Here is a 7,728-nt window from a genome sequence, read left to right as displayed (position 1 = left end):
AGCCCTTCAACCGCCAAGTTCTGTTCTGGCGACGACCTTCTGAGAGCTGGTCACTCCTCTTCGAACGGCCTTCCGCAAAACATCTTCACAGGACACGCCCCCACCCACTATTTTCTTCCTTACAGAAACAGTTCTTTACTCTTTTAGCAATTTTCACAATTTATTTGGTTTTATTTATTTCATGTCTGTTTTCCCACTCTTCATGCGTATTCTGTTTATCATGATATAGCCAACAATATCCGATTTTTAATGAATCAGTTAAGAAACATTTCTTCCCCAGCTTCCAGTCCCATAAATATCATTGAAATATTGAAATTTAGTTTTGAAATATTGGAGAGGGCATTTGGTGAATATTATCCCCCAAATTGGCTTAAGCCTCAGAAGAATTACGGTTGAGGGGTGGGGGGCAGGGAGTGGGGTAGGATGGTGCAACGCGTGGGGCAGGGGACATTGGAGAGGAGAAATATCAGGGTGTAGCAAATGATGATTTGGCTGCTGAGCAAAAACTTACAAAAGGGAGATGTTAAGGCCACTGGGATTCTTGGCATGTTTGGATTCATAAACTTCCATTTTCCTGTGATGGCTTTTCAGTTGAGTCAGCACCCTGACTTCCATCCTAGCTCTCTGCTGTGCCATGAAACACTAACAGGAGGGGTTAGGGGTGAGATGCAGACAACTGACCAGAATCTCTCACTCCTAAGCCAGGGAGCAGAAGTTGGCAGAATACATGCAAAAATGTACAGATCCACGATCACAGGGAGATCTTAGCAAACTTCTTTAAAAGTTGAGAGCTCAAGTATACAAAATTTGAGCAAGACAGTTAACAAATTTGAGCCAGTGGATTTATATATAACTACACTGTCTTACAAATTTAACACTGCATAGTGCTTATGATGTGCCAGGCACTGTTGCAAGTGGTTTATAGCTATTGGCTCATTTATTTATTTTTTAAACATTTTATTTATTTATTAGAGAGAGTGGGTGTGAGAGAGAGCACAAGGAGAGGCAGAGGGAGAAGCAGACTCCCCGCTAAGCAGGGAGCCTGATGCGGGGCTTGATCCCAGAACCCTGAGATCCTGATCTGAGCTGCAGGCAGATGCTTAACTGACTGAGCCACCCAGGTGCCCTGCTATTGGCTCATTTAATGAGTACATATTCTTTCTCAGGTTATATGGAATAGTCATAAAAGTGATCATGTACTGTGTCACAAAGCAAGTCTCAACGAATAATGAAAATTCAGTATCTGTAGATCCAATCATACGTAGTAAAAGGACAAAAACATGTAACCCAGCGGGTTCCCTAACAAAGGCAAGGAGAAGCGGGGAGGGAGAGTAGAGGGTGGGTGAAGCAGGAAGTATTAGCTCTACCTCATATGTTTTATTTGAGACGAAGGAAGGAAGGAAAGAAGGAGGGAGGGAATGAATGAATGAATGAAAGAAGAAAGGAATGAAGGAGGAGGAAGGGAAATTTCTCTTAAATGGTCCAAAAAAATAAACTGTGTATGTAATATAGAGAGCTAAGGATGAGCAAATGTATAAAATACTGAAATTTAGGAAATCTGAAAGGTGTGTGGGAATTCTGTATTTTTTTTTCAATTTTTCTATAAGTCTGAAATGATGTTACAGTTTCAAAGAAGTTATAGTAATTATGCAGTCTCAGTGTATGGGTAAATAAATACCGCAGTATCTTTCTTACCTTTTCAGTATTTAATGAGAAAAAAGGAAAACAGTTTAAATCAAGCATAGCAAGTTGTCTGTAAGAGGAATCCCAGGTGTCGGAAGAGGCGAGGCTGTGGTTCACCCACAGAAGACTGCCTTTGAGTCAACTGAAACAAGAAGCTCTCAGGGGGCTCTGCAAGCAGAGGGGGCCGAGGGCTTGGTCCCCACTCTCCCCTGAAGCCGCTGCCCAATTCTTCAGCCCTGACTGCACATCTTATTTATCTACATTTGGCAGTTGTTCTCTATGACAGGATAAATGGATTAATCAACATTAGGACACACCTAGAGTTGTTTACCCATTATCTACTTCTGTGCATGTATGCAATGTTGTTAAGTCACTATAGGATGCTCACTGTAAACAAAGCACTGCATGGGATATAGTAGAAAAGTATAAAAATAAATACACGATGTGGCCAAATGCTCACTCCAAATCCATAACCTGACAGAGAAAGGAAAGGCACGAGTGCCTGTGTGTGCCAGAGGTTATACTTTCATTTTTGCTGCCTCATTTCATTTCCATACCAATTCTGTGAAATAGATTTTCATTATTCCTATTTTATCCATGAGGAAGCCCAGAGAAGTTTTTTTAAAGATTTTATTTATTTATTTATTTATTTATTTATTTATTTGAGAGCAAGAGAGAGCCAGCACGAGCAGGGGGAGGGGCAGGGGGAGAGAGAGAAGCAGGCTCCCCATGGAGCAGGGAGCCCAATGTGGGGCTGGATCCAAGGACCCCAGGATCATGACTTGAGTCAAAGGCGAATGCTTAACCAACTGAGCCACCCAGGCGCCCCAAGCCCAGAGGAGTTATTAACTAGCTCAAAATAACACAAGTACCAAGTGACAAAGCTTAGGCCTGTTCAATTCCAAAGTCCATGCTCTTTCCACATCACCATGTTTATAAAAGTCACAGAAGCATAAATACTGTAAAATTTCACTTACTCAACACTCTTAGGGATGAGTCATGCTGGATAGATGACTAAATAAAAGGCCATTCTCTAGGCAACATTATTCAAAACCTTCTAAGGGTAGAGCAGAGAACACTCCAGAAGCCTCTGGGGAAGAGGATTTTCTTTTCTAAGATTTTAGTTATTTACTTGAGAGAGAGATAGAAACAGCGAGAGAGATAGAAACAGCAACAGAGATAGCGAGAAAGAACACAAGCAGGGAGGAGAGGGAGAAGCAGGCTCCATGCTGAGCAGGGAGCCCAACTTGGGGCTCGATCCCAGGACCCTGAGATCATGACCTGAGCTGCAGGCAGACGCTTAACCAACTCAGCCACCCAGGTACCCCGAGGATTTTCTTCTCTGCATTTCTTTTCCCTCTTAGGCTTCTGGTATTTGAAGCCCAGGTCACCTGGTGCCTGACATGTTCTCCCTGAAAGCTCCAGAAGGTGCCCAAAGATTCCTTTTTCCTTTTTGTTCCCTCAAAATACAAACTGAGACAGACTGGTAGTTCAGAAATAATTTTAGTACATACAAAGGGAGAAGAAAACAAGAAATATTTACGGAAAATACAGTCAGTGTAAAAACAGTTGGATTTCTAAAGTAGTTTTCTGATACCAGATAGGGTTAGGCACCTATTCAGTCCTGAATGTTAGTCCTGAATGTTAGAACACTGCCCAAAGGGTGGTATGGCTTTGCAGGCCTGTTTCTCATCTCATTCCTCAGCATTTTGCTATCTCCTGGTCAGGCAGCTTTCGGTATTTATCTTGTCCTTAGTCCTAGAAATGGGTCTAATAATTTATTCTATTCTGTCCATATATAACTACCCTGAATTTCAGGGAATAAAAATATCTAATTCAGAGGGATCAAATGGAGAGATCATGCAGGCATATGGTACATAGGGAGCATTCATATTTTTCTTGTCTTCCTCATCTCTGCACATGGGCATCATCATCATCATCATACCGACAATAACTGTAGCTAATAGTTGAGCATTTACTATGTCTCAGGCACTGTTCTAAGCACTTTACATGCATCAATTAGTTTAATCCTCACCACAATCTTATGAGATAGGTATAATGACCACCTTCGTTTAATGAAGACACTGATGCACCAAGAAGACAAGCTGCTCAAATTCAAAAGCTGGGACTCAGTCTAACCAGCTGAGCTCCAGAAACAGCACTTCTAACCACCACGCTACACACGTAAGGGACTCTCCTGGGTCGAAGTTAGCCATCTAGACCTTCACAGATCCTTCCCCTCATTTTGCCTAAAGCTGATACCAGAGCAAGAAGAGATAGAATTGAGGGAACATAAAAAAGAGCCTACAAGTGTATCCAATCATATATATCATTTATGCTTAAAATTGCAGCTACTTTATAATCTTCAGCACTGTTTGAATTCTTAAAGCAGGCATTTAAAACTTCCAAAATCAACTTAAAAAACATGTGTCAAGGTAGATTTGTTTTGGGCTAAAAATGACCAAGCATAACTAACTTTGGAAAGGAAGAGATTTCACATGGGAGGAAGTTTTTTGCTTGTTGTTTATTTTAATGTCAGTTAAACTACATTAAAACAATAGCTTATCATGAGGGGGGCACCTGCCTGGCTCAGTCGGTAGAGTGGGAGGCTCTTGATCTTGGGGTTGTAGCCCCATGTCGTGTAGAGATTACTTAAAAAATGGGGCTAGTCTTATTTGGAGTGCCTGGCTAGCTCAGTTGGTAGAGCATGCGACTCTTGATCTCAGGTTCATGAGTTCAAGCCCTACATTAGATGTGGAGCCTACTTAAAAAAAAAAATTGGGGGGTGCCTGGGTGGCTCAGATGGTTAAGCATCTGCCTTCGGCTCAGGTCATGATCCCAGGGACCTGGGATCGAGCCCCACATCAGGCTCCCTGCTCAGTGCAGAGCCTGCTTCTCCCTCTCCCGCTGCCATTCCCTCCGCTTGTGCTCTCTGGCTCTGTCTATCTCCTTGTCAAATAAATAAATAAAATCTTAAAAAAAAAATTGGGTTATAAAACAATAGCTTGTCAGTAAATAGTGAATATTTCTCCGTATCATTAGGACAGTGATTAAGAACAAGGGTAAAGAGCAGATGTGGGTTGAATTCCAGCAACACTACTTCACTAGCTGTTTGAAGTTCTGTGTTTTCTTTTCTGTGCATGGGAATAATGATACCTATCATCTAGGGATATTGTTAGGCTTAAGACAATACAATTAAGGTGACTGGTACAGTGCCAGAGTCATCACAAGCACTCAATAAGGTATTTTTCTTTTTTATAACATCACTGTAACGGCTAGAGTATCCCATCTCATGGCTGTGCCAGGATCCATTTAACCAGTCCTGCATTGTTAAAATTTGGAACATTTTTTTTTTTAAGATTTTTATTTATTTATTTGACAGAGAGAGACACAGCAAGAGAGGGAACACAAGCAGGGGGAGTGGGAGAGGGAGAAGCAGGCTTCCTGCTGAGCAGGGAGCCCGATGCGGGGCTGGAGCCCCAGGACCCCGGGACCATGACCTGAGCCGAAGGCAGACGCTTAACGATTGAGCCACCCAGGCGCCTGGAACATTTTCAATACTATCAATAATATAAACAATAGCAAAATTTTCCCATACATTTCTGGTTATTTCTTTAGGGTTAAGTCTTACAAGTGATTTGGTAAATCAAAAAATATCAACATTGTAAACTTGTGACACACATTGTCAAATTATCAACCAGTATATAGTTTTACCAAGTTAATCTTCTATATATTGAAGGGATTTGGTCAACTCTTGCCAACAGTAGACATTTTAAAGAAATATGCTAATTTTATGGATCCCCCAAATCTCATTTTATCAGATGTTTCAATTTCTTCTTTTGTTGCATTAGAAAGGTCTGAGGCTCCATAAATTAAAGTATGAGACTGGCAGAAAAATAGAAAAATAATTGGGAAAAGTAAACATTTTAATGTAGCATGTTACAGATGGGGCACTTCAAGCCATTTATGAGGGGTGAGTTTTTCCAGTGGTTTTCAAAGGGGGGGAGGTGGGAATGGGGGTAAGCATGGCTGGCAAGTTGCAGGAACTCTTGTTCATTGCCATTTCAGCCATATTGGTCTGTTTTACATATTGAACTTATTGGTAAGTTGATCTGAAGGGTTCTGGACCTGAAAACAAAACCAAAAACATATTTATTTATTTATTTATTTATTAAAGATTTTATTTATTTTTCGACAGAGAGAGAGACAGCGAGAGAGGGAACATAAGCAGGGGGAGTGGGAGAGGGAGAAGCAGACTTCCTGCGGGGCAGGGAGCCTGATGCGGGGCTCGATCCCAGGACCCTGAGATCATGACCTGAGCCGAAGGCAGACGCTTAATGAATGAGCCACCCAGGTACCCCAAAACCAAAAACATATTTAATGCAAGGCTTTGGGGCAACTGGTATTTTGCAATATAAAATAAATAAATAAGTTGAATCTCTCCCTCACATCCTGTGCAAAAATACATGTCAGCTAGATGAAAACATTAAATGGAAAAAAACCTCCATGAACTACCAGAAAATATGGACAAGCATTAAGCCCTTTTAAAGCACACTGATAAAAGCAGAGACCATGACGAGAGGCACTATTTCTCTGTGTTGGTTTTCCCTAAAATATATGCCTCTGACACAGACTCAAAATGATTTTGTGGCTAAGGGGGTGTGGAAATGCTACACATCAATAATAATGCCAAGGGTGGCTTAGGGTATTAACATCCCCGTTATCTCTATCAGTACCCCCAGATCACCTGGTAATATACACGGTAAATATACACAGTAAATAAACTAATGTGCAAAATGAAAGATGTAATACATCCTAGTATGTTATGCTGCAAGCCGACTCTTGCCACTAAGCCCTTCTCTCCCCAGACATTCTGGAAGCATCACTGCTTGTCCTCTGGAGTCAGAGTGTCATCAGCATAGAAAGGCTCTGAGAAGTACTTAGTGGAAAAAGAAGAAAACCAACTTCATTTACTTATTGTTTCATCAAACTGACTTGACTATAGAACCCTCCCTTCAACATGATACCTATTAATATCCATAGAATTTGTGAAGCACACTTAGCAATGTCAGGCTAAAAATTAATATTTGAAGGAGAAAATGCTTGGCAAGAGGTGTTATTGTGAAAGACATACGTCCATTTATTGCTATTTTTTAAAAAAGATTATTTATCTTTTTATTTGAAAGAAAGAGTGAGCGAGAGAGACAGTACAGGAACAGGGGCAGAGGGAGAGGGAGAAGCAGGCTTCCCGCTGAGCAGGGGGCCTGACACGGGGCTTGATCCCAGGACCCTGGGATCACGACCTGAGCCGAAGGCAGATGCTTAACTGACTGAGCCACCCAGGTGCCCCCATTTATTGCTATTTGACCAATGCCCAAATTGAGGTGCTCTCCAGTGTTGTGATCTGCTGACACCTAGTGCTGATGCTTTAATTTAGTGTACACACACACACACAAACACACACACATAATTTCCAATACTTTCCTGCCCACCGAAATAAAAACCTTGCAGACGGCATTTATATTCTTGTACATAATTATAATGCATTATTATCTTGGAATATTATGAAAGGATTTATGTAAATGATCCAAAGGGCTAAGAAAGTATGCTGCCTTATACTTTTGCTCTTCTCTCACCTATTAAAATGTCTTATGAGACTATATGTATTAAAAAAAATGTGTCAAATAATGCTTTTTCTGACTCTTTATGTCATACCCATGAAGGGAATTGAATTAGACTGTGTTTAGGGGACAGAGCTAGAAGGTTCAGAAAGAAACATCAGGCCATTCTACAAAAACTCAAGATTATAACTGGAATGAAGATGAAGTGTTTCTTTCAGTAAACTTTTTTTTTTTTTTAAAGATTTTATTTATTTATTTGACACAGAGAGAGACAGCGAGAGAGGGAACACAAGCAGGGGGAGTGGGAGAGGGAGAAGCAGGCTTCCCGCCGAGCAGGGAGCCCGATGCGGGGCTCGATCCCAGGACCCTGGGATCATGACCTGAGCCGAAGGCAGTCGCTTAACCAACTGAGCCACCCAGGCGC

This window comes from Leptonychotes weddellii, chromosome 4 (genome assembly GCF_054177405.1).
Source record: "Leptonychotes weddellii isolate Sample4059 chromosome 4, ASM5417740v2, whole genome shotgun sequence".
NCBI classification, from domain to species: Eukaryota; Metazoa; Chordata; class Mammalia; order Carnivora; family Phocidae; genus Leptonychotes; species Leptonychotes weddellii.
This window is presented reverse-complemented; position numbering follows the sequence as displayed.